This window comes from Hypanus sabinus, chromosome 5, assembly GCF_030144855.1.
Source record: "Hypanus sabinus isolate sHypSab1 chromosome 5, sHypSab1.hap1, whole genome shotgun sequence".
NCBI lineage: Eukaryota > Metazoa > Chordata > Chondrichthyes > Myliobatiformes > Dasyatidae > Hypanus > Hypanus sabinus.
In genome coordinates this window covers 89,876,435-89,888,103 of record NC_082710.1, presented here as the reverse complement: position 1 = coordinate 89,888,103, position 11,669 = coordinate 89,876,435, and positions in this window count along the sequence as shown.

Here is an 11,669-nt window from a genome sequence, read left to right as displayed (position 1 = left end):
CACCAGAGGGCGTCGATCGGCTGCATGTTTTCTTTGCTACGGTAGAACTTCAACCTGGATAACATTCATTAAACATATCACATTGTCAATTAACAATACCAAGGAAACACATCAAGGAAGAATGTGGAATAAGACAGAGCCAAGTTTCCAGACAGATATATGGTGATAGAATTATTAACCTAAGATCTTATTAGCTCACTACCATATATAACGAGAACTGCTTAGCCTTCTGTCATACACACCTGACTCTGTTGGTAAACTGGCTTGAGATGTCTTCAAAAGGGACTTGTTAGGAAGGTCTTGAACAACTTTGATAGGGTGGGTGTGGGGCGAACATTTTGTCTTATGAGAATATTTAGAACTAGAGGCATCATGGTTTAAATTAATGAATGAGGCAAGTTTGTTCTCTGTTCTCAAGTAGTTGTGAATCTTAGGAATTCTTTTCAGTGAATATGCTTAAGGCAGAGGTAGAGCAGAGAAAGAGGCCATTCGTCCAACCATATTCCTGATAGCTTTCTACTCAGTTGTCCGATCTAGCTTTGCTAGTACTTCTTTGCTCAATAGTTATTTAGATCCCTCTTCAAGGCCACAGGAAACCTGGCTCCACCATTACTAGGTGTCTTCTCCTTGCCACCAGGTGTTGATGAGACTTGCAGAAGTGAAATGGATTAGCAGGTTGACTAGTGCTACAACAACTTTGCACCCAATAGCAGCAGGACCAAGGGACAGATTGCGGCCTTCAAGAAGGGGTAGGTGGAGAACACACATTGAGGGTGAGGTGGAAAGGGTGAGCAGCTTCAAGTTCTTGGGCATCAACATCTCAGACAATCTGTCCTGGGCTTAAAATATTGATGCAATCAAGAAGAAGGTACACTATTGGCTTTGCTTCATTAGGAGTTTGAAGAGGTTTGGTAAAGAGGTTTACCAAAGATTGACAAATTTCTATAAATATACGATGAAGAGCATTCTGAATGGTTACAATGTTGAGGCTTCAAAGCACAGGAACTGAAGAGGCTGCAGACCGTTGGAGACCGTCTGGTCTCTGACAGGCATTACCCTCCCAAACATCAAGGCGATCTCCCCCTTCATTTACACCTGTGACCTCTACTTCTTGATATCCTCCATTAATCACTTTGTCTGGGGCCTTTCATTATTTCATATACCGAATCGGCAGTGTAGCAGTTAGCATGACGCTATTACAGCTTGGTGTATCAGAGTTCAGAGTGCAATTGCCTGTAAAGAGTCTGTACGTCCTCCCTGTGGAACGCATGGGTTTCCTCCTACAGTCTGAAGATGTACTGTATGGTAGGTTAACTGGTCATTGCAAATTGTCCTGTGATTAGGCGAGAGTTAAAATGGGGGCTGTTGGCAATGCTCCCTCTATCTTGTAATGACCAGTAATCAAAAAAATCTTGTGCTGTGCAATTTTTTGCCCAGTGACAACAACTAAATCTTTAAGTGGAAGTAAACCTGAAGCTATTCTAAGGATAATAAACTACCAAGTCCAGTGTGTTGTTCATTGCTTAAAAGAAATAAAATAATTCACACCAATGAGTCTTATTTCTCATGTATTATACAATAGCATGTAATAATGTCAATCTTCTCACATTTTATTAAAGCTGTTTAAAATGGTCATTAAGCCATTCCGCTTTAAATGATCTAGCAGTTCTTTTGCACTTTTCGCCCTTGGTGCTTCTTTGGAATTCAACACAGTGAATCAATAATTTATTCAATAAGCAGTATAAACAGTATAAATAAGCCAGTTCTAAAATCTGCAGACAAATCATCATAAACTCCATGTTGTCAACACTGTCCACATCAGAAACCGGAAAAGGAAAAGTGTGTATGATCGTGAAATATACTTAACATGCCAACGAAATACAGGGTGACGACCTTTTTGTGCGCAGTTTGAAATCCTTTGTGGACTAGTAGCAAAAGGTGTGTGGGCGTGCATACGTGTACTCCTTAGTAGGAATATTGGCAGCTGGGTGGCAGGGCTCAAAGGGTCAGAAAAGCCTATTCCGCATTGTATCTATCTAAATAAATAAATGAACAAACAAGCAAGCAATAGGTAGCCAGAGATTTTTTCCCCCCCGGCTGAAATGGCTAATTTGTTTGGAGAAAGGTTTAGGGAGAGGCAGGTTTTTTTAAAGGATTGGTGGGTGCCTTGGATACCCAGCCAGAGATTGTGGCTGAGGCATAGGGTTACATTAGGGTTTTTAAAAAAAAAACATTTTTATAGGCATAGGGATAATCAAAAACAGAGGGCTATGTGGGAGGGAAGAGTTAGATTGATCTTAGAGTAGGTTACAAGATGGGCACAACATCATGAGCCAAAGAGCCTGTAATGTGCTGTAATGTTCTGTATTCTATGTACTAATTTGCCTAAGACTTTTGCACAGTACTTTATTTGTCAACGTGGAGTGGAGAACAAGTTTGTAAATCTGATGGGAGCAAAGGCTGTTAGGAATGTCGAGGGTGGAGGGGTGTGGGACAGGTGGCAGAGGAAGAGTGCCAGGGATGGGGGGGGGGGGGGTGGTGTGGGTGCAGACCCACCCAGCCCTGAGACACAATGCAAGGTCATTTGGTTCTGAACAATTGATTTATTGACCATTGCAGAATGTCTCTCTGGTGCTTCCTGCTCCCCCCCCCCCCCAACAACTCCCTTCCTTCCCCCTTTTGCCAGGTATGATTCCCATTACCACTCTCAGTCCACAACAGAGACTCATATCAAAATCAAGTTTATCATTGCTCACATATGTCATGAAATGTGTTATTTCTTTGCAGCAGCAGTTCGGTGCCATACATAAAATTACTACATACTGTGTAAAGGTCTTAGGCACCCTAGCTATATACAATGCCTATTAAAAACAGAATTCACACCCCCCCCCCCCGGAAGTTTTCATGTTTTATTGTTTTACAACATTGAATCACAAAGGATTTAATTTGGCTTTTTTGACACAGATCAAAAGAGAAAAACTCTTTCATGTCAGAGTGTAAGCAGATCCCTACAAAGTGATCTAAATTAATTACTAATATAAAACACAAAATAGTTGATTGCATAAGTGTTCAGTCTCCTTTAATGTGACACACCAAAGCAGCCAGTGTGGGTGGGTCTCTATCGGCTTTGCATATCTGGACACTGCAATTTTCCCCCTTTCTTTACAAAATTGCTCAAGCTTTGTCAGATGGCATGGAATCGTGAGTGAACATCCCTTTTCAAGTCCAGCCACAAACTCTCAATACAGATTGTCCACAAATTCTCAATATTGTCTTCAGGGTGAATATTTTTTGTAGGCACTGTATATGTGCCTGAGACTTATGCACTCTATTGTAACTCTACTCATTACATCAGGATAGCAACAGATGAACTTTTTGAATTTTTTGCTCTGCAGTGGACTGTGTTTAACTTGTTCTCATAGTTTCTTCTTTGTATTATTTCACATAATTTTTTTCTTGTGAATGTTGTGCACCTGAGGCTATGTATCTCTAATGTTGCTGCAAGCCATCTCTTCATTGCACCTGTGTGTACGTGCACTTTGCATGTGACAACAAACTTGCCTTTGGCTTCAAAAACTGTCACACAGGATCATCAGTCTGGAATCTTACTTCTGTTTCTTTCGCTCCTCATATACAGTATCTGCTGAGGTTTTCCATTTTTTTCTGATTATGTTTTGGATTTCTTGCATTTCCAATATCTTGCTTTTTATTCCCTGCTTCCTGACCTGGTTGCCCAATGATCTCCTACTTTTTTGATATCCACCCAGTAGGTCTTCTTTATCTCAGATCTATCATATTGTTGTTGGCTTCTGAAATCTATTCCTCTCCAGATCCTTCAATGTCTTTTTCAACCCTTTCAACCAACACCAAACAGGGTTAACCATTTCTTCCTGGTTTCCAACCTCCTGCTTGGTTCTCCACTACTTCTCTGCAAAGTTACAGATGTTTTCTTTCCAAGTTGTACCAATTCTAGCAAAATGGATTTTGCAGGTAACCACCCTCAACAACTGCACCTAGAGAAGCGGTATTAACTGACAAATATCTTTATTGGTTGAGTTACCAACAAATATGAAAATTAAACACAAATAAATATCTGCATACACATCCATTTTTAGGTGACTGAAAGAAAGTATAGAGGAGATGTCAGAGTTAAGGTTTTTACACATACAGAGAGTGGTCGGTACTTGGAATGTGCTGCCAGAGATCGTGGTAGAGGCAAATACATTAGAACTTTTAAGACAGTCTTAGACAGGCACATGGATGAAAGAAAAGTGAAAGATTATGTACAAGTGAAGGGTTAGGGTCATCTTAGAGTAGGTAAAACATGGCCACAACATCGTGACCAAAGGGACTGTTCTGTGCTGCACTGTTCTACATAACAGTCGGCTATTTATTTCCCTCTATAGATTCCATCTCACTTGCTGAGTTCCTCAGGCATTTTGTGTGTGTTGCTCACAAAATGGCAGTCACCATTCCTTTTGACATGTCAAGAACAAAGACATTTGGTTTGTCTGTTTCCGATGTCCTTGGCTTACTCCATTTAACTGATTTGCAGATTCTTTCTGTCCATAGGTTATTGACCTGAAACATTTACTTTGTTTCTCTCTCCATAGAAGCTGAGTGCTTTCAGTATTTCCTGTTTTTAATTTTTTTTTGCTTGATACACTTTGTTGAATTGCTAGTTAAAATAGAACCATAGAACATTACAGAACAGAAACAGGCCTTTTGGCCCTTCTTGGCTGTGCCAAACCATTTTTCTGCCTAGTCCCACTAACCAGCACCTGGGCCATATCTGTCCAAACCCCTCTGATCCATATACCTGTCCAACTTTTTCTTAAATGTCAAAAGTGAGCCTGCATTCACCACTTCATCTGGCAACTCATTCCACACTCCCACCACTCTCTGTGTAAAGAAGCCCCATCTAATATTCCCTTTAAATTTTTCCCCCTTCACCCTTAATCCATGACCTCTGTTTTTCTCCCCTAGCCTCAGTGGAAAAAGCCTGCTTTGCATTCACTCTATCTATACCCATCATCATTTTATACACCTCTATCAAATCACCCCTCATTCTCCTACACTTCAGGGAATAAGGTCCTAACCTATTCAACCTTTCTCTGTAACTCAGTTTCTTAAGTCCTGGCAACATCCTTGTAAACCTCCTCTGCACTCTTTCAACTTTATTAATATCCTTCCTGTAATTAGGTGACAAAAACTGCACACAATACTCCAAATTCGGTCTCACCAATGTCTTATACGATCTCACTATTACAAACCAACTCTTATACTCAATACTGATTTATAAAGGCCAATGTACCAAAAGCTCTCTTTACAACCCTATCTACTTGTGACACCACTTTTAGGGAATTATGTATCCGTACTCTCAGAGCTCTCTGTTCTACTGCACTCCGCAGTGTCCTACCATTTACCTAGTATGTTCTACCTTGGTTTGACCTTCCGAAGTGCAATACCTTATACTTGTCCGCATTAAACTCCATCTGCCATTTTTCAGCCCATTCCTCCAACTGGTCCAAATCCCTCTGCAAGCTTTCAAACCTTCCTCACTGTCCACTACACCTCCAATCTGTGTATCATCAGCAAATTTGCTGATCCAATTTGCCACATTATCATCCAGATCATTGATATAGATGACAAATGACAATGGACCCAGCACTGATCCCTGTGGCATGCCACTAGTCATAAGCCGCCACTCAGAGTAGCAATCCTCCACTACCATTGTCTTGCTTCTCCCATTAAGCCAATGTCTAATCCAATTTACTACCTTACCATGTATATCTAGCAAATGAATCTTCCTAACTAACGTCCCATGCGGGACCTTGTCAAGGGCTTTACTGAAGTCCATGTATACAACATCCACTGCCTTCCCTTCATCCACTTTCCTGGTAACTTCCTCGAAAAAATCTAATAGATTGGTTAAACATGATCTACCATGCACAAAGCCATGCTAACTTTTTCTAATAAGTCCCTGTCTATCCAAATACTTGTAGATCCTATCTCTTAGTATTCCTTCCAATAATTTACCTACTACCGGTGTCAAACTTACCGGCCTATTATTTCCCGGTTTACTTTTTGACCCTTTTTTTAGCAACGGAACTACATGAGCTATCCTCCAGTCCTCTGGCACCTGACCTGTGGATATCGACATTTTAAATATTTCTGCCAGGGCCCCTGCAATTTCAACACTAGTCTCCTTCAAGGTCCAAGGGAATACCCTGTCAGGTCCTGGGGATTTATCTACTCTGATTTGCCTCAAGACAGCAAGGACCTCCTCCTCTTTAATCTGTATAAGTTCCTTGATCTCCCTACTTGTTTGCCTTGTTTCCATAGACACCATTCCAGTTTCCTTAGTAAATAGAGATGCAAAAAACCCATTTAATATCTCTCCCATTTCTTTTGGTTCCATACATAGCTGAGCACTCTGATCTTCAAGAGGACCAATTTTATCCCTTACTATCCTTTTGCTCTTAACATAACTGTAAAAGCTCTTTGGATTATCCTTCACCCTGGCTGCCAAAGCAACCTCATGACTTCTTTTAGCCCTCCTGATTTCTTACTTAAATATTTTCTTACTCTTTTTATACTCCTCAAGCACCTTATTTGCTCCTTGTTGCCTATACATGTTATACATCTCTCTCTTCTTCTTTATCAGAGTTCAAATATCCCTCGATAACCAAGGTTCCTTATTCTTATTCATTTTGCCTTTAACCCTGACAGGAGCATACAAACTCTGCACTCTCAAAATTTCTCCTTTGAAGGCCTCCCACTTACCAATCACATCCTTGCTATCATTACCTGTCCCAATCTACGCTTTTTAGATCCTTTCTCATTTCTTCAAATTTGGCCTTTTTCCAGTTTAGAACCTCAACCCGAGGACCAGATCTATCTTTGTCCATGATCAAGTTGAAACTAATGGTGTTATGATCGCTGGAACCAAAGTGTTCCCCTACACACACTTCCGTCACTGTCCTAACTCATTTCCTAATAGGCGATCTAATATTGCATCCTCCCTAGTTGGTACAGCAATATATTGTTTTAGAAAACTTTCCTAAACACATTTTACAAACTCTAACCCATCTAGACCTTTAACAGTATGGGAGTCCCAATCAATGTGCGGAAAATTAAAATCCCCTACAATCACAACTTTCTGTCTCCTGCAGTTGTCTGTTATCTCTCTGCAGATTTGCTCCTTCAATTCTCGCTGACTATTGGGTGGTCTATAATACAACCCTATTAATGTGGTCATAACTTTCCTGTTTCTCAGCTCCACCCATATGGCCTCAGTAAACAAGCCCTCTAATCTGACATGCCGAAGCACTGCTGTAATATTTTCCCTGACTAGCAAAGCCACCACCCCACCCTTCATCCCTCTGCCTCTATCCTGTCTGAACCATCTAAACCCTGGATCATTGAGCTGCCAGTCCTGTCCCTCCTGTAGCCAAGTTTCAGTAATGGCTACAACGTCATAATTCCAAGTGTCAATCCAGACCCTCAGCACGTCTACCTTTCCCACAATACTCCTCGCATTGAAATATACACACCTCAGAAAATTATTACCACCACACACATACCTTACCATTTGTGACTTTGCATGAACTACTAACTTCATTTATTTTTACCCCCATTCCACTATCTACCCTGGCACTCTGGTTCCCATCCCCCTGCAAATCTAGTTCAAACCCACCCCAATAACACTAGCAAACCTCCCTGCAAGTATATTGGTCCCCTTGTAGTTCAGGTGTAACCCGTCTCTCTTGTACAGGTCCCACCTGCCCCAGAAGAAGTCCCAATGATCTAGAAATCTGAAACCCTGCCCCCTACACCAGTTTCTCAGCCACGTGTTCATCTGCCAGAGCACTCTTCTCTTACCTTCACTGGCATTTGACACAGGCAGCAATCCAGAGATTACTACCCTTGAGGGTCCTATTTTTCAACTTCCTACCAAGCTCTCTGTACTCACTCTTCAGGACCTCCTGACTCTTTCTACCTATGAATTGGTATCGATGTGTACCACAACAGCTGGCTGATCACCCTCCCACTTCAGAATGCTGTGCATGCAATCAGAGACGTCCCTGACCCTGGCACCCGGGAGGCAACAAACCATCTGGGAGTTTCTGTCACGACACAGAATCTCCTGTCTGTACCCCTGACTATGGAGTCCCCTATCACTACCGCTCTCCTCTTCTTCCTCCCTCACTTCTGCACTGCAGAACCAGACTCAGTGTCAGAGTTCCGGCTACCGCAGCTTGTCCCAGGTAAGCCATCCCCCCCCCCTCCCCAACAGTATTCAAATCGGTATACCTGTTTTGGAGGGGAATGGCCACAAGGAGAACCCTGCAATACCTGCCCTTTCCCCTTCCCTCACCTGACAGTAACCCAATTATCTGTGCCCTGTTCCTTAGGTGCAACTACCTCCCGGAAGCTGCTCATTCTCCCGAATGATCCGGAGGTCATCCAGCTCCTGCTCCAGTTCCCTAATGCGGTCTGTTAGGAGCTGCAGCTGGATGCACTTTTTGCAGGTATCGTTGTCAGGGACACCAGAGGTCTCCCTGACTTCCCACATCCTGGGAATGATATAGATGTTAAACCCTCTTCCTCCTCCTAGCCCCTGAAACTATGACTCCAATTTGAAAATGAACCAGGCTATACAACATTAGACGCAAGGTGTAATGAGTGGGTCTCCCAATGCCCAGGCATTTGCATGCCAAACAGTGATATTACGGCCCATATCTGCTGAGTGCAGTTAAGACAGATGGGTTCTGAGCCAGGCGACTTCACCGACACCTCCAAAGTCAACCTTGTTCAGAGACAATTGATTTCAGCTGCTTTGTTGATGACCTTCCCTCCATTAAGAGGTCAGATGTGGGTCTGTTCATTAAAGTTGGGGCAGTGTTCATCTCCATTACACATGATGAGTCATCCTATGTACAGATGCAACATGTCCAAAACGACACCCAGGCTTAGTCAGACCATTGGTGGAGGGACGGACCATGTGCCAGGCAATATGCATCTCCAACAACACACAGCCAAGGATTAAGTAGTAACATTCAACTTTTGGATATAAACACAGCAGCTGAAAATTGAATAAATTGTTATGACATCTGATGAGCAGTTGGAGCCAACTGGCTGTAGATGAAATCCAGAATTAAATGAAATTCAGGAACTGGAGTATCACTTGAGCTGGACACAGATCAAATGATCCAGGATGTGGCAGGACAATGGCTCTCCAGCTGCCTGACATGAGAATTGCTGTAATTTGCCTACAAGTTGCTGTGTGTTTGCCAGCAGTGCTTCATACCCATAACTAGCTTGCTCTCGGACATTTGTGTAGCAATAGAGCACAGAGTAGGCCATTCTGTCCCTTTGAGCCAAGCTACCCCAGCAACCCCCAACAAATCCAATTAACCCTAATCTAATCACAGGACAATGCACAATAACCTCTCCAGTAGGCCTTTGGACTGTGGGAGGAGACCGGAGAACCTGGAGAAAACCCACACCATCCACACGGAGGATGTACAGAGGCACCTTACAGTATGTTGTTGGAATTGAACTCAGAACTCTGAAGCCCCGAGCTATAATCGTGTTGCACTAACTGTTATGGTACGGTAGCACCAATTTCCAAAGCTGTTCAGTCACAACTGAAAACTACAGAGTGTAGTGGAAAGACTAACACTGCCATAAGAACACAGCATCTATCATCAAGGACCCCCACCATTCAGGCCATACTGTCTTCTTGCTACTACCATCGAGGAGGAGGTACAGGAGCCTTATGTCCCAGCCAGGTTCAGGAACAGTTGTTACCCATCAACCATCAGGATCCTGAACCAACGTGGATAACTTCAGTTGCCTCAACTCTTAAGTTATTCTACACTGCCAAGGACTCTACAATCCTGTTCTCAGTATTTTTTACTTATTAATTAATATTGTTCTCTTTTTTATTTGTATTTACACAATTTTCTTATTTTGCGCATTGGTTGCTCATTCATCCTTTTTTTCTGTCTAGCTTTTCAGTGATTCTGCTGTATGTCTTTGTTAGACTGTGAATGCCTGCAAGGAAGTGAATCTCAGAGTAGTATATGGTGACATATTCTGTAAGTGCATGTGTAAGTAATGTGGGATCAGCAATTTAGTTCAACTCTGCTCATGTCAGCGTGAGATCCTTTGATCTGAACAGGAAGAAAGAATGAAGATTCTCACCCACACATCCACCTACTTTGTTTGTGTAATCCTTAATATCTAACCCTCCCCCAAAACATTTTCATTTAGACTTATCAATAGCTGAGCGAGGTTAAGATTTCCAATAACTTTCTGTGAAATCTAAGTCTTGTTATGAGCAGTTCTGGTTACTTACCTACAAGAAAAATGTCAGTAAGACTGAAAGAGTGCAGAGAAAGTTGTCAAGGACGTTACCAGGACTTGAGTTACAGGGAAATGTTGAATAGGTTCGGTCCTTATTCCCTAGTGCATAGGAGAATGAGAGTACATTTTATAGAGATAGACAAAAAAAAACGAAGGGTATAGACAGGGTGAATGCATACAGGCCTTTCCCCCCAGGGTTGGGTGAGAATAGAACTAGAAGTCATAGGTTTAGCGTAAAAGGAGAAATATTCAAAGGTGATCTGAGAGGGAACTTCTTCCCTTAGAGGGTGACACGGATATGGAACGACCTCCCAAATGAAGTAGTCGATGTGAATTCATTTGTAAGAGAAGTATAGGGAGGTACCTGAATGAGAGGTGTCTGGACAGACACTGGATGGTCCAGGTGTGGATAGATGTGACAAAAGACAAGGCTGGTCCAGAACTCATTTGAGTGTAGGTTCAGGGTAAGGGGATCAGCCACTTTATTGTAGCATCATAGGATTTTCATAGTACAGAAGGATCCCATTCAGTCATCTACACAAGAGATTCTGCAGATGTTGGAAATCCAGAACAACACACACACAAAATGCAGGTGGAACTCAGTAGATCAAGCAAGGTCATTGGAGAGGAATTAACAATCAACTTATTCTGGCTGAGACCCTTCATTAGCACTTAAGAAGGGAAGGCTCTTGGCCTGAAAGGTTGACTGTTTATTGCTCTTCATAGATGCTGCCTGACCTATTGAGCTCCTTCAGCATTTTATGTGTTGTGCTCTGGATTCCAGCACCTGAAAAATCTCTTGTGTTTATAATTTTAACACAGAACAGATCATTACACAGTGCATTAACACAACAAGGTAAAACAGTAACAATGGAGGAGAGTTACGTGTCGTGGCTAGAGGCAAGAGCAGTACTGGTCAACAGTCAAGTGCAGGATCATAAACAAGGTCCAACTTATACTAGAGAACTATTTAGTAGATAACTATTGGAGAATGTGTGCTTGTTCACTCTGGAAGGAAGAATAGTAAAGCAAAGTATCACCTAAATGAAATGAAATATTGTACTTAAACAAAGAGATGTAGGGTGGGGGTTTAGTACACAACAAACAAAAAGTTAACATGCAGGTTAAATGTAATGTTTGCCTTTATTGCAAGGGCTATGGAATAAAAAGGTAGACATGATTTGTATGAAGACAAGAGATTCTGGAGATGCTGGAATTCCAGAGCAACAAACACAAAATGCAGTAGGTCAGGCAGCATCAATGGAGAGGAATAAACAGTTGACATTTGATTTAAT